The sequence below is a fragment of the Malania oleifera genome, chromosome 1 (genome assembly GCF_029873635.1).
Source record: "Malania oleifera isolate guangnan ecotype guangnan chromosome 1, ASM2987363v1, whole genome shotgun sequence".
In the NCBI taxonomy this organism is placed as follows: Eukaryota; Viridiplantae; Streptophyta; class Magnoliopsida; order Santalales; family Ximeniaceae; genus Malania; species Malania oleifera.
Genome location: NC_080417.1, coordinates 121925110 through 121950797, shown reverse-complemented (window position 1 = coordinate 121950797; position 25688 = coordinate 121925110).

The following is a 25688-nucleotide window of genomic DNA, read 5'->3' as shown; positions in this document are numbered from 1 at the left end:
CAACTGGTTCACTTGAAAAATGTTAAAGTAATGGGGTGATTCGACGCTAAGTGAGTGGAAATATGCTATTACTAGTGTATGACAACTAAGTTAGAGATGCTTTTAAATCGTAATTGAACTGTAATGCAATAAATAATCTGTAAAGCATATCTTTCTTTAACAATTTAAAATATAATGTATCATCTGTATTTTCTACTTTTCATACTGATAATATCATACTATACTCATCATATACTATAAAACTGTATACATATATATTACTGTGCTTTATCCCTGGGACTCTGTACGTAATGATTTGACCCCTCATGACAGGGTTGTGTGGCCCGTAGGCTGGACTTCATCTGGTTGGCCCTCCAGATAAGTCAATATACTCTACACTTCCTCAGTCTGGCAAAACTACATCCACTCCTATGCTCGGTACTGGCTACTACCTTGTCAAAACCAGCCCCCTCCACCCAGTGAACTGGGGAGCTACAACCTCTCCGAGCACGGCTGACGGTACCCACACACTATCTAAGATATGTGGTTGCACTCTATCTATATATAGCAACGGTATCGTGCTCTGTAATCTATATCTGTACTGTATCTGTCTGTAATCTTTCCACAGGGATCTGATACTATATACATATATACTCTTTTACTGTTTTCATCATGTTTCCAAAATTACCATAACGATATCTTTCTGTACTGTAAATACTATAATCTTTGTATACTGTATCTGTAGCATCTTGATGCTACCTCTACATCTCTGTCTGTATACTCTGTCTATATACTCTGTATGTTATGGTAATTGGAAACATGGCATGCTGTAACTCTATATATAGTATTTTGTATAAAGTTGTGATATACATATTGATCTGAATAACACTGTATACATGTATATGTATATATATATATATATATATATATATATCTGTCTCATGAAACTATTTGTATAAAAGTTGTATATGCATGTAAATTTCTCTATATAATCTCTGTGAACATATATCTATATCTGTATATTCTGTATAACTCCATATACTAGGAAAAACTATATAAGTTGTGTATACTGTCTATATCTGTGTATTCAGTATAGTATGATACTTTATAAAAGCTGTATAAATTCATCATCACATGAAAATCTACTCAGGCCACACAAGCATTTAAACTCATATTTTGTAAAAACTGTATAATAAACTGGTATAAATATATGTCTATAAAATCTCTGATATCATTCTTAAAACTTCTAGCATAACATATTTCCCTTACCTTAACTGAAAAGCCCCTATAAAATTCGGGCTCTATACCCGCAGGGTTCCTAACTCAACATCCTGAAAACACAATCTCCTAGAACAAAATATTAGTATTTTCTTACCTACAACATTTCTTATAACTGAGGGAAAGACAAATACTGAATAAAATGTCTTACCCTGAGATTGAGACGAAATCCAACCCAACTTTTCCAACGATCCGCTCCGGTAGACTTGCAAAGAACTTCGCCAAGCGCGTCGTGGTAACCTCAAATCTTCAATCCGGCGAGAAACAGGCCCGGAAATGAATAGAGAAGTGAGAGAGAGACGTATAGAGAGAGAGGAGAGGGTTTCTTGCATTATTTTCATCAAAAATCTGAGTTAAACACTATTTATAATGCGGCCTTCGTCAATGAGACACGTCATCTCATCGACGAGTCCTTCAGTAATTTCATTGACGAACCTTACTCCCTCGTCAATGAATTTCAGGTTGTCTCAAAACCTCTCTCAGTATTTTCTCGTCAACGAGACATAGCTTCGTCGATGAAGTCCCTTATGCGCTCGTCGACAAATCCCTTGTATTCGTCGATGAATCCTGTGTAAAAATTTTGGGTTGTTACAGGTGGTGTATGTGTCCAGGCAGTTGAAAGAATATGGAAAGGACTACCCTACTCATGATATAGAATTAGCTACGATTGTACATGCACTAAAGATCTGGAGACATTACTTATATGGTGAGACATGTGAAATATTTTCTAATCACAAGAGCCTAATGTACATCGTCACATAGAAAGAGTTGAATATGAACCAGAGGAAATGGTTAGAACTCATCAAGGATTACGAGTAGGGGTGAGCAAACGGTCGGTTCGGCCAAATTCGGTTAATTAACCGAATTAACCAAAAATTTCGGTTAAAGAATAGTGTTAACCGAACTGACCGAACCATTGGGCCTCACCGAACCGAACCCGACCGAATTTATTTTCGGGTAATTCGGTTAACCTAATTTAACTGAGAAATATGAGGGAAGGGGGAATTGGGAAGGTAAATCCAGAACAAGGGAAGGGGGAAGTCAGGAAGGAGTCGGGGGAGATGATTGAGCTCGGGTGAGCTTGACGCCGATGACGATGAGGAGTCTGGGGTGGTTCTCAGTGACGATGGCTGGCCAGTGGCGACGGCGATGGCATCACGTGAAGATGGTGGTGCCGTGGTGCGAAGCAGTGAGCTCAGGTGAGTGAGAGAGAGGCAGTGACTCAGTGAGGGCTTCTGACTTCTCACTTCAGAGAGAAGTTACTGTGTTGCACTGTTGGTGATGATGGCTGGCGACGGCGATGGCGATGGCGATGGACACAGATGAAGGCATCGCGTGAAGATGGTGCCTGGTGATGTAGAGGAGCTTGGGTAAGCGAGAGAAAGGCGACGGCGATGGCTTCTGACTTCAGAGAGCAGTGACTGTGTTGGTGATGATAGCCGGCGACGGCGATGACGACGGCGACAACGACGGCGAAAGGCAGTGAGGGACTTACATGTTCTGACTTCTGTGAGACTGAGAGAGGTGAGAGTGTGAGACTGTGAGAGTGTGAGACTGAGAGTATGAGAGGGAATGAGTGAAATCGGATTTTAATTTACTAATTTATATTTAAAATTTAATTAATTCGTAAATCGGTTAATCGGTTAACCGAATTAATATTCTCCATTAACCGAACCGAAACCTGACTAACCGAAATATTGGAAAACATAACCGAACCGACCGAACCGAATTTTTTAACCGAACCGAATCGACTAATTTCGGTTGGTTAATTCGGTTTTCCCCGAATTATGCTCACCCCTAATTACGAGTGCACCATCAGTTACCACCCAGGTAAATCAAATGTAGTAGCTGATGCACTGAGCCATAAATCAGAGGATACAACACAGTTAGCTGTAATAATTCAGCACCCGATTCAGATGGACTTAGAAAGGTTCGGCGTGGAGTCAGTAGTAGATGATCCTCAAGCATTTATTGTCAGTCTGGTTGTACAACCTACACTATATGAAAGGATTAAAGCCGCTCAGGGGAATGATCCAAAATTTACAAAAGTGATAGCCAGAATACAGGATGGTTAGGGAGAATAATTTAGCATTTCTGACGATAAGACTTTGAGATTTCGCACCAGATTGTGTGTGCCTGCAGATGGAAGCATTAAGAGGATGATTTTAAAGGAGGCACACAGATCTCTATACACTGTTCATCCTAACAATACGAAAATGTATAGGGATGTGCAAGAGTATTTCTGGTAGAGTGGCATGAAGAAGGAAATAGCAGAATTTGTGCGGCAATGTTTGACGTGCCAGTAGGTTAAGGCTGAGCACCATAGGTCGGCTAGTCAGTTGCAGCCACTTTTCATTCCCAAATGGAAGTGGGACCATGTATCCATGGATTTTGTCACAGGGTTACCGCCGGCGCCGCACGCTCAAAATGTCTTCTAGGTAATTGTTGATGGGTTGACAAATACAACGCACTTTCTGCCCATTAAGGTTAGCTACCCTATGAACAAGTTAGTAGAGATTTACATACAGGAGATGTTCGACCCTATGGAGTGCCGGTATCCATAGTCTCGAACCGTGATCCACGTTTTACATCACGGTTCTAGAGGAGTTTACAAGAGGCAATGGGGACTCAACTAACATTCACCACCACTTTTCATCCTCAGACAGATGGTTAGACAGAGAGAACTATTCAAATATTTGAGGATATGTTACGAGCGTGTGCGTTGAATTTTGGGGGTAGCTGGACTCAGTATATGCCATTGGTGGAATTTGCCTACAATAACAGCTACTAGGCTAGCATTGGCATGGCTCCTTATAAGGCACTTTAAGGTAGGAAGTGTCGTTCCCCTTTATACTGGAGTGAGCTGGGTGAGAGGTGAGTTGTGGGGCCAGAAATAGTATAGTAGGCGTACGATAAAGCTTAACTCATTCGAGATAGGATCAATGCAGCATAGAGTCGGCAAAAAAGTTACGCGAATACTCGCCGCTGGGAACTGGAATTTGAAGTGGGTGATCATGTACTTCTGAAAATCGCACCATTGAAGGGGATCAAGATATTTAGGAAGAATGGTAAGTCAAACCCTAGGTTCATTGGCCCATTTGAGATACTTGAGAAGATTGGGTCAGTCGCCTATCGTTTGGCTTTACCGCCATCTATATTCAGGATTCATGACGTGTTTCATGTCTCTATATTAAGGAAATACGTCCCAGATCCTTCCCATATTATTAGCTATGCATAATTAGAACTCGGTGGAGATTTAGCATATAAGGAAGCTCCAATACAGATCTTAGATAGAAAAGAACAGGAATTGCGTAGTAAGAGAATACCGCTGGTAAAAGTCCTGTGGAGGAATCACGCGATAAAAGAAGCTTCATGAGAATTTGAAAGCAAGATTAGACAGAAATACCCCCACTTGTTTAGTGGGTAATGGCAGTGATGTGTAATTTAAGTACTGATAATTTTGTTTTGTACAATGTAATTATAATGTAGATTATAGGATAGGTAGTATTTTGGTTTTGCAAGAATTTTCTTTTATACTTGTAATCTCCCAGAACTACCCATGTAACCACGGTATTCTTCCGCCATAAGTGAGGGGAGATAATAAAATAAGTAGACCGTTTTGCCTTTAAGGGATGATGAGTTTTATGAACAGTAAATTTCAAGGACGAAATTTTATAAGGAGGGGAGAATGTAACGACTCGAAGAATAATGGTATTTAAATAATAAACAGGGAGGAAAATGGAATCAGTAACAGAAGGAGGCAGGCAACTTCGTCGACGAACACGAACCCAAGAAATTTTCCAGGCCTCGTCAACGAGGGTTCTTCTAGATCTCATTGATAAGGTCATGTCTCATTGATGAGAAGATACCAAGAGAGGATTTTTGGGAAGTCTGAAATTCATCGACCAGGGTGCAGGTTCGTCGACAAACTTTCTACAGGACTCGTCGATGAGGTGATGTGGCTCGTTGACAAATCCCACAGTATAAATAGCATAAATCCGAGTTAAATGCATAATTTTTCAGCCAAATTCACTCACTCTCTCTCTCTCTCTCTCTCTCTCCTACGGCTCCACTTCCATCACTCTTCGATTTTAGCCCCGTCATTCACCGAGTCGATGATTTGAGGCCACCACGACGCTCCTGAGGAAGTTCTCCCTAAGTCTGCCAGAGCAGATCGTCGGTGGGACGAAGTTGGATTTCATCCCAGATTTTGGGTAAGGTCTTTTATTCGAAATTAGGCTTTTCGGCAATTGTAGGAAATGACGTAGACGTAGATATAATAATATTTTGTTCTGAGATTTATGATTTTTAGGGTGTTGAGTGGCGAACCCTGCGGGTGTAGGACCCACTACAATAAGGGATTTTTAGCAAAAAACAGGTAAGGGAAATATACTATGTTAGGCAGTTTTAAAATGATTTTCAGTATGAAATGTATATTTTTATCAAATTAATATTTAGAGTAGAACTTTATATAGTTTATCAATTATGAATAATATGTTTTAAATTACTGTGTGACTTCAGAATATCGATATAGTACAGAAACATGCTTTACAGTATTTTTCAGAGATATGTTTTACAGAATATATAGACAGTGGATATGTTTTATAGCAATTATAGAATACCATGATTATACAGTTTACACTACCATGACATACAATTTTACAGTTCTTTTCAGAAATACAGTTGATACAGATATAATTTATCACAGCGTCATGGTTAGTACAGTTATTACAGCATCATGGTAAAACAGGTAGTTATATATAGAAATGTATTATATAGTATCAGACCCTGTTTGACCATTACAGTTTACAGAGCATGGTACCATAGCTACATACAGTATAGAGTGCAACCACCTATTCAGATAATACATGGTATATAAGTTGATCGTATAGAGCCCACGAGTGGACTGACTCCCCATCAGATATAGGTTGAGGAGGGCTGATCAGACTGATGGAGTATAGTGGTTTATCCTGGTCGGCCAGCCAGGATAGATCCCGCCTATGGGCCTTACAACCCTGTCATGAGGGGTTAAATCATGACATACAGTTATCCATAGGGAAGTTTTCAGTTATTATTATGTATATACAGATTTATAGAGACAGCAAATATATATATATATATATATATTAGAAGTATTTTGAGTAGAAACCTAAAGTACAGATGTTAAGCAACAAGGAAAAGGTGATGGTTTATATTACTGGTATTGTATTTATAGATTCAGTGATACATGATTATATATTAATAGATTTTCATAGTATTGTAACTCATTTGCCACACACTAGCAATAGCATATTTCGTCTTACAAAGCGTTGGCTCATCCCATTACTTTAACATTTTTCAGGTGATCCAGATAGGCGAGCAGATAAGGCTCGCAGATAGAGGGGCTTTAGTACTGTCCTACCAGTAGAGTGAGTATTTTTTAGAGTATTTATATATAGCCCTAACCTAGTTTAGGGTATTTTTGGGAAGTAGTCATATATATATATATATATATATTTTGAGGAACCTTTTAGCACTCTGGTATTGTATATTTTCTTGGTTGTGTTTATATGAATTTTGCTTCTTGCTGCTTAGGTTGATGGATAGGTTTGATCTAGTAGGTATCAAAGCATTATAAATTTTGTAGTATCTATAATAAAAAATGAAAAAAAAAAAAAAAAACCTAAGTTAAATAGCAAGTCATTACAGCCAAGGTACACCTTACCGAAATTACCTGGTGTGTACTCCTCTAGGCAATCTCTACTACAAGTGGCATGAAATGAGGCTCCAGAGTTTAAAACCCAAGACTCTTGCTTGCTCTCTAAAGAGCATATCATTGCATCTTGTTAGAATTGGTGTATTCCCAAAAGGGAGGGTGAATTGGAATTTTAGAATTTATCTCCTAGGTTAAATGAAATACCCGTATAATACAACCTAGGGTATAACGACCCGTAGAATAATGGTATTTAAATAATAATAAAAAAAGTGAAATGGAAACAGGAACAGAAGGAGGCAGCCGACTTCGTCGACGACGTTACATTTTGGATGGGATAACCCCAAGAAATTCTCCAGGCCTCATTGACGAACACAGGGGATTCGTTGACGAGGGTATAAGAGGAGCTTGTCGACGAGGACAAAATTCATCGATGAGAAAATACCGAGCAATGGTTTGAGGGATTCCGAATTTCGTCAACAAGGAGAGATTTCGTCAATGAGATGACGTGGCTCGTCAACGAAGGCCACAGTATAAATAGGCCTAAAGTTCATTTTTGGCTAAAAACCTGCGCAAATATTCCTCTTTCTCTCGCCTCTATGCCCCTCCTACCTTCTTTCTACAATCTCAGGTCAGATTCTCGCCGGTTCGACGATCTGAAGCCACCACGATGCTCTTGGAAAAGTTCTCTACAAGTCTGCCGGAGCGGATCGTCGGTGGGGCTGAGTTGGAAACCATCCCAAATCCAGGGCAAGGCTTTCTACTCAGTATTTGGTTATTTGACAGTTGTAGAAAGCGTAGTACACGTAAAAATACTGAACTTTAGTTCTGGGGAATGTTGTTTCTAGGGTGTTGAGTAGGGAACCCTGCGGGTGCGGGACAGATTTTCTTAGGGGCTTTTCAAGAATCAGGTAAGAGGATAAACTAAGCTAGTATTTTTATGAAAAGTATGTATAATATTATAGCAATTGATTTTAGGGAAATAAATATATTTATATATGCTTTATATTTGGGAAATACTACTAAAAATGATGGCATGTTAAATATACGAAAAACCTGTTTAGTGTGGCATGAGTAGAAATTATAATGAAAAAACTGTTTTCTAGGAATGTGTTAATGATACAGATTTTTATAATGGAAAATTGGCGTACGGGCCGTGATTTTGATAAATTTGCTGGCGTACGGGCTGAGCTACGTGTATGATTTTCCAGCGTATAGGCTGAGCTATGAATATGTTTTTCGGCGTACGAACCAAGCTATGTAAATGATTTTCCAGCATACGGGTTGTGTTATAGATATGATTTGCCAGCGTACGGGCCTATGATTTTCATGATATACGTATATATGCAAAATGATATGATTGATTTGATGGTTAATGATATGAGATATCCATATATCACAATTTCAGTATATGTTATATGATATCAGAACCTGGTCGGCTTGGCCTAGGCTATCACTTGCACGGTACCGTTGCTATGTGTCCAAGGTCATCATGATCATGATATTTGTGTTAATGCCACTGTACGGAGTGGTATGAGATTGGATGGTCAATGTGGTTTTTTAAGAAGTGTGTGAGCGCCCCTGGTATACAGACCAGGTCTGGTAGACCCATCAAACTTACATACTACACTTTTGACTTGGCAGTGGTCAGCCAACCATTGTTAGGTCCCGCCTTCGGGCCACACAACCCAGTCATGTGGGGGTAATACATGACAACAGCCAGCTAGCCTATGAGGAATGTTTTTGTATTATTATTATATAAGATGATATATGTTTATGAAAATGCAATATGTTCTGCCATGTTTTGATGATATATATGTTTTCCCATATTTGACATAATAGTTTACTAAATATGTTCTGTATGGTATACGTATAACACGGAATACTCATGTTGCCACACACTAGTATTAGTTTATTTTCCTTACTGAGAGGTGTCTCACCCCAAATTTTATAAACATTTCAGGAGCCCCTGATAAGTGAGCGGGTAAAGCCCCGCTGATCTAGTACGGTTGGTTTGCCCTTCCAGAAGGGTAAGTGTTTTGATAGGGTCGGATGTATTTTGTGGGATGGCCCTAGATATCTTTTGGGTTGTGTATTGTGTACATATATATACAGTGATTGTAGTAACTCTGGTATTTTCATGTATGGTATAATGAGGTGTTTACAATTTATGTTTCCTACTGTATATAGGCTTCCGTGATGTGTTTCTAATGTATTCCTGGTACCCACGGGTTCAGGTGGATTATGATCTGCTAGATATATGACATTGGTTTTATTGTATTACGAGAAAAAAAAAATGTGAAAATTAAGCAGGCCATCACATAGGGTTTTTCTATACAATTCCAAATGCGCCAATAATATAATGTGCGAAAATTTAAATCAAGCGCATCATTCATACCAAAGCATACATGTGCGATAAATATAAAATTTAGAAATATAAACAAGGCACACGATATGTTATCGGGGTTCAGCTAACTGTGCCTACGTCTCCGCCTCTAGCTCGCAAGCCCGAGGATTCCACTAATAGCTCGCTTAATAGGTGGAACGGCACCGATTACAACCAGGTCAATTAGCACAGGGCTGACCTCAACCTTTACAACCAAGTCAATTAACGGGGCTGACTTCAACCTACACCTTAATAGGATGGTGCACCTAACTTTCCTAACTAAGTCTAAGTCAATCCGGGACTATTTCAAAAGGGCTAGTCTCCCTCTTCAGGCTCGTGCCTGGAAATACAACAGATTTGCAATCAAATAATATCGGTACATTGATTATGCTTTCTTGTAAAGCAGATATGTACCCAAATGCGCTCAGTCACATACACCACAAATGATTTAATATGTAAGCTCAGTGTGATATAATATTTCAACTCTCAAATTATTTTCTATCAGTGTAATGAGTGCGTGAGAGTGTCAACAAACAATCTTTGTTTCTCAAAATATTCAATCAATCGTGTTCACACAAAGATGTCAAGGAAGCCTCAAGGATATCAATCAGCAGGATATCTATAACGACCCGAAGAATAATGGTATTTAAATAATAAAAAGAAAGGAAAATGGAAATCGAAAACAGAAGGAGGCATTCGCGTTTTTCGACGACGTTGCATTTTCAATTTCGGGCCGGATTTCCACTGATTTGACGATCTGAAGCCACCACGACACTCCTAGAAAAGTTCTTTGCAAGTCTACCGGAGCGGATCGTCGGTGGGACTGAGGTGGAAACCATCCCAAATCCAGGGTAAGGCTTTCTACTCAATATTTGGATTTTTGACAGTTGAAGGAAGCGTAGTACACATAGGAATACTGAACTTTAGTTCTGAGAAATTCTATTTTCAAGGTGTTGAACAAGGAACCCTGCAGGTACGGGACATATTTTCTTAAGGGCTTTCAGGAATCAAGTAAGGGGATAAACTAAGCTAGTATTTTATGAAAAATATGTATATTGTTATAGCATTTGATTTCAGGAAAATAAATATATTTATATATGATTTATATTTAGAAAAATACTGTTAAAAATGATGGTATGTTAAATATGCGGAAAACCTGTTAGTGTGGCATGAGTAGAATTGTTATGAAATACTGTTTTCTGGGAATGTGTTAATATGATACGGATTTTTATAATGGAAAACTGGCGTACGGGCCGAGATTTTTATATGTTTTGCCGGCATACGGGCCGTGCTATGTGTATGATTTGCCAGCATACGGGCTGTGTTATGATATGATTTGCTAGCATACGGATCGAGCTATGAATGTGATTTGCCAGTGTACGGGCTAAGCTATGTATATGATTTTTCGGCGTACGGGCCGAGTTATGGATGTGGTTTGCCAGCGTATGGGCTGTGCTATGATATGATTTGCCAATGTACGGGCCGAGCTATGGTAAAATGTGTAATACCGGCGTACAGGCCGATGATCTTCATGATATACGTATATATGCAAAATGATATGATTGATTTGATAATTAATGATATGAAATATCCATGTACCGTTGCTATGTGTCCATGGTCTTCATGATCATGATATTTGTGTTAACGCCACTGTACGGAGTGGTGTGTGATTGGATGGTCGATGTGGTTTTAAGAAAGTGTGAGCGCCCCTGGTGTACGGACTAGGTCAAGTAGACCCATCAGACTTACAGACTGTACTTTTGACTTGGCAGTGGTCGGCCAACCATTGTCAAGTCCCGCCTTCGAGCCACACAACTCAGTCATGTGGGGGTAATACATGACCACAGCCAGCTAACCTACCAGGAATATTTTTGTATTATTATTATATGAGATGAAATATGTATACGAAAATGCTATATGTTCTGCCATATTTTGATGATATATATGTTTTCCTAGATTTGACAAAATAGTTACTGAATATGTTCTGTATGGTATATGCATAACACTGAATACTCATGTTGCCACACACTAGTATTAATTTATTTCTCTTACTGAAAGGTGTCTCACCCCAAAATTTTATAAACCTTTCAGGAGCCCCAGATAGAAGAGCGAGAAAAGCCCCACTAGTCTAGTGTTATTTGTCTGCCCTCTTTGAAGGGTAAGTTTTAGTAGGGACAGTTGGATTTTGGGGGAAATGTCCCTAGATTTTGTTTTTGGGATGTATATACTGAAATACAGTGGATATAGTGACTCTGGTATTTATGGTAATGCGATGGATGTTTTCGTATTATAATATTGTGATTATATGTTTCATACTGCTTAGGCTTCCGTTATGTATTCTGATGTATCCCTGGTACCCACAGGTCCAGGTGGATTATGATCTGTTGAGTTGGGATTTGTGATATTAATTTTATTATAAAAAAAAATTTGGAAATTAAGCAGGTCATCACATTTTGGTATCAGAGCCTAGGTTGCTATGTTCTGTAGACTTTAGAATGCAGCGGAAACAATACCAGAGTTTAGGAAATGATCTGAGGTTTTGTTCTACAGTCTAGAGGCAGGACTTCCATGATAGTTTCTGTGTTTTCCTGGGGTGACGAATTCAGGAAAACCATTGTAAGCTATTGTCGAGTTGTGTTCCTAGAATATAGGATTGGGGATTAGAAATGAGTTAGAAATGTTGAGATAAGTGGTGAAGATAGGTGGGTAAATTATAAGGATAGAATTTCTAAGTTGTGTTTGTTGTTTCCAGGATGGATCTAGGAGGAAGTAGTGCCCATGCGAGTGGCAGTGATGGAGCCAGACCATCAGGTGCAGTTGGGGCCGACTCTGACGCGATATTACATAGCGTGACTTAGCAGGTTATGGCTAAGATCGCTAGGAGCTCAAGGGAGCAGAGTGGTCCATCTGCAAGCCATAGGTGCACTACAGAAAAATTTACAAAGATGAATCCTCCTGCATTCTCAAGTGGAGTTGATCCTGTAGCCGCTGAGAACTAGATGTAGGAGATCGAGAAAGTCTTGGTTGTGTTGCAGTGTACTGAGGAGCAGAGGGTCCTCTTTGCCACCTATAAACTAACAGGAGACGCCCAGAGGTGGTGTACTGCGATGAGACTATTGGAGCAGCAGAGGGTGACTCTAATAGCCATGACATGGCACCGGTTTAAGGAATTGTTCTTTGATAGGTATTTTCCAACTACTGTCAGCGAGGCTAAGGTAGAAAAGTTCCTGAGTCTGAAGCAGGGATAGCTATCCATCCAGCAGTATGCAGCACGTTTCATTGAGCTCTCTCGTTTCGCCCCATATATTGTTCCTGATGAAGTAAAGAAGGCGAGGCAAGGCTTGAGGCAGAGTATATTCAAGCAGGTGGTGGTGCTGCGGATCCAGGACTTTGCTGAGTTGGTTAACAGGGCGGCCTTGATAGAGATTGATGTGCGTCTTGATGCAGAGAGGCAAGGATAGAGGAAGAGATCTGCATTTACCGGCTACCAATAGGGTCATAGACCGGGTTAGTGGAGGAGAGGAAACTATGGCAGAGGGTGGAGGCAGGAGACGGGAGAACGCGAGGTGCAGGTCGGACAGGGTCCTTTAGTCTGTCAGACTTGTGGTAGGAGGCACTGGGGAGAGTGTCGAGTTGGTGGTGTGGTGTGCTATCGTTACAGTAGATCGGGGCATATGATGTGAGACTGCTCTACCCCACCAGATGCAGTTCCAGCTCCCAGACCATACCAGGGAGGTTATCAGGCGCCACATGGGGGCCAGTAAAGGAATATGGCTCCAGCGAGGGTGTTTACTCTGACGTCAGGTGAGGCTGAGACGGAAGGTGACGTGGTGACAGGTATGGCTATTATGCTTTCTTTTAAAGTTATTGCATTGTTTGATTCAGGAACTACACACTCATTCATGTCTTCGGGGTGTGTTAAATTAGGTATTGCTGAAACACAATCCTTAGATGTTGAATTGTTGGTATTTACACCGACTGGGTCAACAATGAGGTGTAGTAGGGTGCTCCGAGGTTGTCTAGTTGATATTCAAGGAAAGACTTTGTTAGCTTATCTGATAATGCTAGACATGCACAAGTTTGATGTTATATTTGGCATGGATTGGCTAACAGCTAATTTTTCCAGCATAGATTGCCGAGCACGAGAAGTGATATTCAGATCTCTGGGGGAAGCAGAATTCAAGTTCGTAGGGTCGCAAGTGCAATCCCCACCTCAGCTAATTTCAGCTATTCAAACCAGAAGGCTACTGTTGAGTGGTTGTCAGGGGTTTGTGGCTGTTGTGAAGGAGATGTCAGAGAATGAATTGAAATTTGCTAGCACGCCTGTAGTAAAGGAATTTATAGATGTTTTCCCAGATCAGTTACCAGGCTTGCTGTGACGCCCCGAAACCTGCCAAGTGGGGCCCGAGTGCCACGTGTTCCAATCACCTGTATTTAATACCATAATTATCATGCACGCAGCGGAACAAAATAAATAACCTCAAATAAATACCAGAGTTCTATATAACAACCCAAAAACAAACACTACAACATACAAATATCTATCTCCATAACTAGTATTTAAAACATAATCCCGTACAAATATATCTATGCATATTTCAGTATCTCACAATACCCCAAAAAAGGAAACCAGCAAAAACAGTCCCAGCCTAGGCCTTCAAACCCGGTCTCCAGAAGAACCTGAAAAATTGTTAATCCACCAGGGTGAGACACTTCTCAATAAGGGTGGAATAAATTATAACAGTGTGTGACAGCTGAGTTTTAATATTTATATTTCAAAATAAATTTCTTCTCATATAATATCAATAACAATTGAGAAAATGTACCTTTAATAACATCCCCAACATCTAATATCATACACACATCCAATATGCATGAGTACATAATTTTTATGCAGGAGAAAGTCCCCAAGGATAGGGAAGATTACCCGCCCATACAAGTAGCTTCCCTCTGCTCTCGTACTAAAAACTACCTACCAAAGCACTCACCTTACTCAGTAAGCCCTTAGGTGAAGTATTACCTCGCCGCCAGTACACACATCTTTATTATTTTAAAGGCAAAGGTTTTCAAGGATTGGGATGTCTACCCGCCCATACAAGTAGCATCCATTTGCACTAATACCAAGAAACTACCTAGCAGAGCACTCACCTTTCTCAACAAGCCCCCGGTGATATGTTTACCTCGCCGTATGCACACACATGCTTTCACAATATACTATACCATTATTTTTATGCTATAATTAAATTCACATGCACACGACACATCCACACAGGAATCATGCATCTCATACTTCATCTTCCAATGTCCTCAGTACGTGGCCCACACAGAGCAACTGCGTACATGTCAGTACGTGGCCCACACAGGCACTTACGTACTTCTTATCTACACGTGACCCACACAGGCACCACTACCCACACAGGGTACATAACATGGCCCACACAGGCGCCATTATCCATACAGGATATAACGTGACCCACACAGGGTATATAACATGGCCCACACAGGCACCATTATCCACACAGGATATAACGTGGCCCACACAGGCACCACTATTCACCAGTATCCAATCCCCATGACCTACCCATCGTACATCAGTAGAACAAGCTCCTCGACCTGCCAATGCCCTACCCCATATAAATAACAATACGACGAGCTCCTCAACCTGCCAATGTCACATCATGATTTATATCTAGGCAATATAACAACCTCCTCATGCTAACGTTATATTGAGATGCATACGAATAACCACACTAGTTAGTTCACACAGACACATTAATGCATTTCCACATAGGAATGAAACAGATCAATTCATTTCCCACACAGTATCCCCACAGATCAATACATTTCCACACAGGAGTCAAACATAACAACTCATTCATCATGCCATAATTATTTCAAACACCCCTACATGAAAACCCAAATACCACAGTAATTCATATTCAATTTATTAGGAAAAATTGTTCCCATGTCACACGAATTTAATATCATAAGCAATTATCCCAAATATAAATATTAAATAAAAATCATCATTTTTCCAATAATCAGGCTATTCTGAAAATCATATAGATAAATAATAAATTTCATACACTCGTAAATAATCGATTCACCTTAATAAAATATTGATATGATTTTATTGCCCCTTACCTGATTCCCTGAATCACACCTGCAGGGCTCCCAAAATTATACCGCAGCGCTCACCCGAACCCTGATTCAATCAAATCAACCCCAAAAAAATATTATTTTAACCTTTCCTAATTTATAATAATTAAATACCAATTAATTTCTAAATAACCTGTTTATCCTAATTTTGGGCTATTTCTACAACGACCCCTCGAGAATTTCGCTCCGCTAGATTTGTAGAGAATCATCCCTAGATTCTCGTGGTGGTGTCTAATCGCCCATTTGGCTTAAAATTTAGGAAATATTGAGACAAGAATGAGAATTTGGCTTACCCTAAGAGATATGCCCATATTACTCCTACGACAAATCCACTTTGGTAGATATGTCGGTGGTGGAGAATGGAGTGTGGTGGTATTTTTAGATTTTCAATTGGGTGAGAATCCAGCCCGAAATCGTAGAAAGAAGACGAGTGGAGAACGTGAGCTAAGAGATTTTTTTTTCTCATTCTTTCTTTACCTGTTTTGTGCGTGAATTTTTTTTTTTCTTCTTTCTTTCTGTTTTGTTCCAGAATGAAAACTTAAGCACTAAGTTTTCTTTTTCTTTTTTTCTTTTTTCTTTCCTTTATCCTACTTTACTTACTTTATTATATACTTATATATATATATATATATAAATTACTTACATATATACTTATATATATAATTAAATATACATATATATATCCACAATCCTCAAATTTCTTAATTTAATTAATTTTCTTAATAATAATAATTTTTTAAATTAATTAATTTTTATTTATTTATTTATTTATTGGATCGTTACACTTGTCACCCGATCGTGAGGTAGATTTCCCTATTGATCTACCTTCCGGTACAACACTGATTTCTAAAGTACCTTATCGGATGACGCCAGCAGAATTGGCAGAATTGAAGAATCAGTTGCAAGATCTGCTTGATAAGGGCTTCATACGACCCAGTGTATCTCCGTGGGGAGCTCCAGTTTTATTTGTGAAGAAGAAAGACGGGACTATGAGGATGTGTATAGACTATAGGGAGATTAATAAAGTGACAATCAAGAACAAGTATCCTTTACCTCGTATCAACGATTTGTTTGACCAACTCTAGGGTACACAGGTGTATTTGAAGATTGACCTCAGATCCGGCTACAATCAGGTAAAAGTCAAAGCAGAAGACGTCTCGAAGGCGACCTTCAGGACCAGGTACGGGCATTACGAGTTTCTTGTTATACCATTTGATTTGACGAATGCTCCTGCGGTATTTTTGGACTTGATGAACAGAGTCTTCCACCGATACCTAGAACAGTTTGTTGTTGTTTTTATTGATGATGTACTGGTCTATTCGAGGAGCTAGGAGGAACAAAAGACACACTTGAGGCAGGTTTTGCAGACACTTCGGGAAAGAAGTTGTATGCCAAGTTCAACAAATGGGAATTTTGGCTTGAGAAGGTTGTGTTCTTGGGTCATGTTGTATTTGGAGACGGTATTTATGTGGATCCTAGTAAGGTTGAGGCCGTAGTGAATTGGGCTAGACCGAGGAATGTCTAGGAGATTAGGAGTTTCTTGGGGCTAGTTGACTATTACCGCTGTTTCGTTGAGAGATTCTTAGCTTTGTTAAGACCTTTAACACGACTGACGAGGAAGAATGTCCTATTTGAGTGGGACGATAGTTGTGAGCAGAGTTTTCAAGAACAGAAGCAAAGATTAGTCACAACACCAGTATTGGTTATCCCATCAGGGGGTGAGGGGTATGTCATTTACAGTGATGTGTCCTTGAAGGGACTGACTGTGTATTGATGCAGCATGGCAGGGTAGTGGCGTATGTGTCCAGGCAGTTGAAAGAATATGAATAGAACTACCCTACACATGATCTTGAATTGGCTGCAGTGGTATACGCATTGAAAATTTGGAGGCATTACCTGTAGGGTGAGCAGTGTGAGATTTTCTCTGACCACAAGAGTTTAAAGTATTTCTCACGCAGAAGGAACTGAATATAAGGTAGAGAAGGTGGTTATAGTTAATTAAGGATTTTGATTGTACCATCAGTTATCGTCCGGGGAAAGCAAACGTGGTAGCTGATGCATTGAGCAGGAAGTCCAAGGAATCAACGTTGATGACAATGGAGATCCAGTATCCGATCATGAGGGATCTGGAGAGTTTCGACATTGAATTAGTTGAGAGTGGTTCTCAAGTTCACATTGCCAGTTTAGTAGTGCAGCTTATTCTGCAAGAAAGAATTAAATCCGCTCAAAAGGAAGACCCAGAATTAGCATAGGCGATGGATAGAATGCAGAATGGTAAGGGGAGGAATTCAGTATTGCAGATAATGGAGCTTTGCGGTTCCATTCCAGATTATGCGTTCTTGTCGATACAGAGATCAGAAAGACTATTTTAGAGGAGGCTCACAGATCTTTGTATACAGTTCATCCTGGTAGTACGAAGATGTACAGAGATCTGCGAGAGTCGTACTAGTGGAGTGGTATGAAGAGAGAGATCGCCAAGTATGTAGCCTAGTGTTTGACGTGCCAGCAGGTAAAGGCTGAGCACTAGAGGCCGAAAGGCCAGTTGCAGCCGTTATTTATCCTAGAGTATAAGTGGGATCATATATATATGGACTTCGTGTCAGGATTCCTGACGACATTACATGGTTAGAATGCCATCTGGGTGATTGTTGACCGTTTGACTAAGACCGCCCACTTTATACCTATCTACATCAGCTACTCCCTCAACCATTTAGCGGAGATCTACATTCAGGAGATAGTTCGTTCTTATGGGGTGCCAGTATCGATTGTGTCATATCGAGACTCGTGTTTTACGTCACATTTTTGGAAGAGTCTGCAGGAAGCACTAGGGTCTCAATTGTCATTTAGCACGGCATTCCATACGCAGTCAGATGGGCAGACTGAGAGGACGATACAGACATTAGAGGATATGCTCCATGCGTGCATATTGGATTTTGGGGGTAGTTGGACTCAATTCATGCCACTAGTAGAATTTGCGTATAATAACAATTATCAAAACAGCATTGGCATGGCACTGTTTGAGGCTTTATATGGTAGGAGATGTAGTTCTCCTTTATTTTGGGATGAAGTGGGTGAGCGGCGAGTAGTGGGGCATGATCTTGTGCAGCAAGCATGTGATAAGGTTTGGCTTATCAAAGACAAGATCAGTGCAGCTCAGAGCTGACAGAAAAGTTATGCTGATAATCGCCGCAGGAATCTGGAATTTGATGTGGGTAATCATGTGTTTTTGAAGATAGCTCCTATGAAAGGGGTTATGCGACTTGGGAAGAAGGGTAAACTTAGTCCTAGGTTTATCGATCCATTTGAGATTCTAGATAAAGTGGGATCGATAGCTTATAGGCTAGCTTTGCCACCTGTGTTGTCCAGGATCCACGACGTATTCCATGTTACTATATTGAGGAAATACGTCCCAAATCTTTCTCATATCATCAGTTATGATGAATTAAAGTTTAGTGAGTCACTTGTGTATGAGGAGGTACCCATACATATTCTAGATAGGAAATTACAGGAGCTACGAAACAAGAAGATTCCTCAAGTAAAAGTTTTGTGGAAGAATCATGCAATTGAAGAGGCTTCTTGGGAATCCGAGGAACATATGAAACAGAAGTATCCGCATCTATTCCAAGGAGTCTAAATAGGTAAAATGTAAGTAGTTAGGTAGTATTTCTTTTGTAGGTACATGTAATGGTTTAATTAGTGTAGCATTTTAGTTTTGGGAGAATTTTTCTTTTGTTTATGTGTAATCTACAAAGACTTGGAATCTAACCACGATATTCCTCTACCATAACTGAGGATAATTAATAAAATAAGTAGACTCTTTTCTTGTTAAGGGATGACAAATTACGTGAATAGTAAATTTTGAGGACGAAATTTTATAAGGAGGGAGGAATGTAACGATCGAAAGAATAATGGTATTTAAATAATAAAAAGAAAGGGAAATGGAAACAAGAAACAAAAGGAGGCAGTCAACTTTGTCGACGAACGCTTCGATGACGTTGCATTTTGGAAAGGATAATCTCGAGGAATTTTTTCACTCCTCGTCGATGAGGGTATAATAAGAGCTCGTCGACGAGGATAGGATTCGTCGACGAGAAGATACCGAAAGAGGATTTTTGGAAGCCTGAAATTTGTCGACGAGGGTTGGAGTTCGTCGAAGAACTTTCTATAAGACTCGTCGATGAGGTGACGTGGCTCGTCGACGAATCCCGCAGTATAAATAGGGTTAAAACATAATTTTCACTTCATTTTCCTGCGCCGAATCTCTCTCTCTCTCTCTCTCTCTCTCCTCACACGGTTTCTCTTCCTTCTCTCTTCGATTTCGGGTTAGATTTTCGCTGGTCGACGATCTGAGACCACCACGACGCTCTTGGGAAAGTTCTCTGCAAGTCTACCGGAGCGGATCGTCGGTGGGACTGAGGTGGAAACCAACCCAAATCCAGGGTAAGGTTTTCTACTCAATATTTGGATTTTTGACAGTTGAAGGAACCGTAGTACGCATAGGAATACTGAACTTTAGTTCTGGGAAATTCCGTTTTCAGGGTATTGAACGGGGAACCGTACGGGTACGGGACAAATTTTCTTAAGGGCTTTTCAGGAATCAGGTAAGGGGATAAACTAAGCTAGTATTTTATGAAAAATATGTATATTGTTATAGCATTTGTTTTCAATAAAATAAATATATTTATATATGATTTATATTTAGGAAAATACTGTTAAAAATGATGGTATGTTAAATATGCGGAAAACCTATTAGTGTGGCATGAGTAGAATTGTTATAAAATACTATTTTCTGGGAATGTGTTAATGATACGGATTTTTATAATGAAAAACCGGGGTATGGGCCGAGATTTTTATATATTTTGCTGGCGTACGGGCCGGGCTATGTGTATGATTTGCCAACGTACGGGGTGTGTTATGATATGATTTGTCGGCGTACGGGTCAAGCTATGGATTTGATTTGTCAGCGTATGGGCTGAGCTATGTATATGATTTTCCAGCATACGGGCCGAGCTATGGATGTGATTTGCCAGCGTACGGGCTATGCTATGATATGATTTGCCAGCGTACGAGCCGAGCTATGGTAAAATGTGTAATACCGGCATACGGGCCGATGATTTTCATGATATACGTATATATGCAAAATGATATGATTGATTTGATAGTTAATGATAAGAAATATCCATGTATCACAGTTTCAGTATATGTTCTATGATATCAGAACCTAGTTGGCTTGGTCTTGGCTAGCACTTGCACGGTACCGTTGCTATGTGTCCATGGTCTTCATGATGATGATATTTGTGTTAACGTCGTTGTACGGAGTGGTGTGAGATTGGAAGTGTGTGAGCGCCCCTGGTGTACGGACCAGGTCAGGCAAACCCATTAGACTTATAGACTATACTTTTGACTTGGCAGTGGTCGACCAACCACTGTCAGGTCTCGCCTTCAGGCTACACAACCCAGTCATGTGGAGGTAATATATGACAACAGCCAGCTAATCTACCAGGAATTTTTTTGTATTATTATTATATGATATGAAATATGTATATGAAAATGCAATATGTTCTGCCATGTTTTGATGATATATATGTTTTCCCATATTTGACAAAACAATTACTGAATATGTTCTGTATGGTATATGTATAACACTGAATACTCATGTTGCCACACACTGGTATTAGTTTATTTCCCTTACTGAGACGTGTCTCACCCCAAAATTTTATAAACTTTTCAGGAGCCTCAAATAGAAGAGCGGGAAAAGCCCCGCTGATCTAGTGATGTTTGTCTGCCCTCTTTGAAGGGTAAGTTTTAGTAAGGACAGTTAGATTTTGGGGGAAATGTCGCTAAATTTTGTTTTTGCGATGTATATACTGAAATACAGTGGATATAGTGACTCTAATATTTATGGTAATGTGATGGATGTTTTCGTACTTATAATATTGTGATTGTATGTTTCCTGCTGTTTAGGCTTCCGTTATGTGTTTTGATGTATCCCTGGTACCCACGGGTCAGGTGGATTATCATCTACTGAGTTGGGATTTGTGATATTAATTTTATTATATAAAAAAAATATGAAAATTAAGCAGGTCGTCACAATATCTTAATCACATAAATATTAGATAATGTATATGCTTGGTTTGCAAACGATGTGTAATCTTTGTATTCAGCAAATAATATGTGAGTGAATAACTATTGCACAAAGATTTATACTACAAACGCAAATATCTTCTCACAAGTATATCAAATATAAAACACGCAAGATATTTGAGTAAGTTTTGAAAAACGTTTTGCAACCCAAAAACCAAATACAAGCTTCCTAAGATATTGCAACACAAATGCAATACTCAGAAGTTTAGGCAAGTCTTCTTAAGATAAGCTTATGAACAAAGCCCCCTAAGAATACCCCGGTTTAGTTCTCGTTAAAATCGAATCAATCAAATACCAATCAAAGAGCAAACCTATGAAGCTAAACACTCAATCAACTTACAGAGAGTATGAGCAATAAGAGAAGGTAAGTATAAGTGATTTTAGTATGAAAATGAAAAGTAGGATATTTTTGGTTGAGAGAGAATTTATTGATCAAATAGGCTAATCTCTTCAAAATTTTCCCAAATGAAGGGGTATATATAGACACCCCAAGAATTATAACCATTGGGGACAAGCCTGGTATTATTAGAAAAGATTAATGATGTTTTAAATATTTTAACCCTATTTTAAAAAATTAACCACGATAAAAAATTCAAGGCAACCCAAGAGACCCAGTCGACCAGAACACTTTCGATCGACCGAAGTTCATATGGCTCAGTCCACTAGACCATTTTTGAACTTCAGGGTCGGTCGACCGAGAGAGGCGATTTTCCCAACTAGCGCGGTTCGGTCGACTAGGGATATTTGAACTAGATGGTTCAGTCGACCAGACCATTGGGACATCTCTCGAGGACCCTCGGTCAACTGGAGCATTGGAGTACATTTTGGGCACGAATGACTAGGTAGTCAAAAAGTTGACTCCTAGGAGGTTCGATCGACTGGGTGTACTTGAACTAAATGAATTCGATTGACTGGGCTGTGGTCAACTGGTTGACCCAGACCGGGTTCGGTCGATCGGGGTAGAATGAACTGCCTAGGTCGGTCGACCGAAGGTGCACAAAATGTGCATTTTTGTCCTGATTCATTTCACATTCACCCTATTCAAGTGCCTAACACATGCAAGTGCAATGATGAGTGTTCTAGGGTCATTTTTGGGTCCTTTTGAAGACATCAAAAAAATCCGGTGTCAATCAACCTTCGGTCGACCGAAGGGTAATTCCTAAGGTCTTTCTAAGGTCATTTTCATTTTGAACTTACACATTACATCATGCAAGTGATGCATGCAGTTATTATAATCAAAGCCCTAATTACTATTACAAACCAAATGATTGAATTATATATTACAACACAATGAGATATGGTCTTCAATCTTCACTTACTTTACGTGCATCTTGATCTTAACGATTGAGGTTTCTGCACATAATCTTAAATACCCATTAGATATCATGACTATTTGTTATAATCAAAATTAGGCGTGACCTATAAGGTCAACATTCTCCCCCTTTTTGATGATGACAAATACAGCCAACAAAAATATGGGTTTAAACCTAAGAAGGCTCCCCCTATCAATATGCATCCAATTTATTTTAACCAAATTACCTTACCCATTATTTTTGCCCCTTTCCATCTCCCCCTTTTGGCAACAGTAAAAAGGGTCATATGAGTTAAAACTCTAGGCAATGGGTAAGTATTACATTAATACAATATAAATTTTGGAACGATTTTGAAAAATTTTGGTAGAGTGTCATTTGTAAATCTGACTTTCCAAAATAAATCCTGTATAAAGCGTAACATGTTTGAGTTTATATATCCTAACAGTTTATCCACAACTACTCAAACAGTTCAGTATAGTCCAACAACCAAATATAAACTTCAATATCATCATGAAGTGGACAAAGGAAGTGTACATCACAAGGAATAATCAATATTCATTACATCCAATATGATCATGCTATAGATATAAAACATGTGCACACAAGCAAAAATCAACATTCACAAAGTCTAAGGCAAGAAGACAAATCAACAATAATATTAGTTGCTAAGACTTGTAAAATTTTTACTAGAGAGCTCCCCCCAAATGTATGCAAACTATGAAACATCTAAGAAGCCTCTTTACTATGCATTAGACCTGTTAGCAACTTATACTAACATTAATTATAGGAGTTCATTAAGTTTCTAATACAGTATAAGTAATGAAACAAATCGGACTCAAAAAGTTAAAGTCAATTAATAGTATAAGTTCACAAAGCTTAGTGAGTTATAATTCTATTCTCAAGAATGAGGCTTAAACTCCCAGATATAGTCTCAGGCATACATAAGTGCGTTTACGCTCAAGAATGAATTTCATTTAAGCACTCCCATCATATGTTCATTCTTCTTAATATTACTTAGCATGCAAGAGTTTTTAGGCATTAAGTTCTTATTGAGTTATCCTAAGATTGGGACTTAAACTCCCTGTATATTTACATACACGCTTACTTGAATTAAGCTCAAGGATGGTGTTCACTTAAGTGCATTTCTTATATACTCATCCTACCAAATAAATTCAGCAAGCGGCAAATATTAATCATTCAGTGCATATGCATGACATATTACATTTCATTTTAAAAGCACGATAGTCAATTAAGACTATACTCAACGTTATGCAATTTTGAAATACATGTATGTATATAATAATAATAATGAGGCAAGAGGAAAAAAAATTGTTTTGAAATTTGATTTTGCCAAAAGTTCATGTAGATAAATATATATATATATATATATATATATATATATGTATATAATTATATTATACATCCACTTTTTAATGTTTGAAAGTTGGTGTTGGGGGGTTGCTTGCTAGAAAAATAAGATTTTAATTTAAATCAAGCAAGTATGAGTTTTCTGGTTTGTCCATTAAGCACATACAAAAATATAACCAGAAAACCAAAACCAAAATGATCCTAAGAATTCAACAATCACATACAAGATTATATGGCAAACACAAACAATTGTGGCGATATACACACGCTTCGGATTATGATTTTCAATAAAAACATTCCATTCAATCACATGCCACAATGAGTTCACAATAGATCTAAGTTAAACATATTTGTGAGCAAAACAAAATAGGATTTCATGTTTAGATGCTCCCCCTTTCAATTTGAGTGCGTGCTTAGATTCTTTAACTACTTATACTAACCAAAGATTAATTTCATTATGCTTAGTAGTATAAGTCATTAATACAAATCTTTAAAATCAACTATACTGAATATTTGTCAATTGCATTTGTCACTTCATCAGTATAGTTGTCCCTATAGATCATAGATACATCAAAATTGAGGCATGCAATAATGTTTATGACCCAAAAACATTTCATATCAAATCATAAGACTTTAAGCACTAGATATAATATTTAGAGTATTCTCAAGAGCCTCGATATTCAATAAATGAAAGTGATGTATATGGATCATTTATATGCTTCCTATAGGGATGGAATTGAGTTCCCTAATCATTAGATGATTATGTGGGGATGAAGTTTAATTATCTATTTGGTTTCACTCATCCTTTCAAAAATGTTTTAATATTAATTTTATCATAATCATCTTTAGCACCAGGTTTTATATGGGAAAATCCTGACGAGATTTCGGCAACATGTCGTTTGTGTATAGGACTGTTTCCCATAAAACCAGTACCTGATAGGTTCAATTAAGCAATTTACAAGTTCAAGGCACACGAGAACCTATATCTGCTACCAGCATGCAATACACAATATACTGCATCAACCATGCAGTTGACGTTCCATACAAGCATGCAAGTAAATAAGTTTCTGCAACAATCTTGCAGATGGCGTTCCATGCAATCAAGTAGTATCAAACAATATATTCAATAACAGCTCACAATACTAGATAATCATAAATCACTATCCATCAAGAAATAATATGAACAATAAATAACAGTGGATAGTTATGAGTTTAGTGCCATAATTCATTAAGGCATATAAGCTATGATCATAAGAGCATTTAATATAAATAGTCATAAAAGAAAAATGCTCCCCCTGAGTTATGTATTTATTCATTTTATGTCTTTTCTTAATTTCTAATTACTTAGCCAAGTGTTTTAGATTTTTCA